We start from the raw sequence: 347 nt of genomic DNA, 5'->3' as shown, positions 1-347 counted from the left end.
ACTTTTCAGCTCCTCAGCTGCAGCTGCGCTGTCCCAAGAAGCTGCTGTAGGGAAGTTGACTGCATGTTTGTGGCAGCTGTGTGAAAACAACTGTGGAGCAGCTGTTTCTGTAAAAATGACAATTTTGTTGTGCATAACAGAACTGTGATAGCCATAAATTTAATACTTTTAAAGCAAAAACTAAAATTTTTCATGCTCTGTGATATGAAAGATTTAGTTTGTTATAAAAAATTCAAATTCATTCTCCTTTTCAACATAAATCCACTTTTTAAGTCTCCTCTTCCTCCAATTAATTGAGATCAACAACTTAAAATAAAGCCCACATAAAATTTAAAAAGAATTTCAAT

Source organism: Phalaenopsis equestris, unplaced genomic scaffold (assembly GCF_001263595.1).
Source record: "Phalaenopsis equestris unplaced genomic scaffold, ASM126359v1 Scaffold000002, whole genome shotgun sequence".
Taxonomy (NCBI): Eukaryota; Viridiplantae; Streptophyta; class Magnoliopsida; order Asparagales; family Orchidaceae; genus Phalaenopsis; species Phalaenopsis equestris.
Note: the sequence above shows the minus strand (reverse complement) of the source record.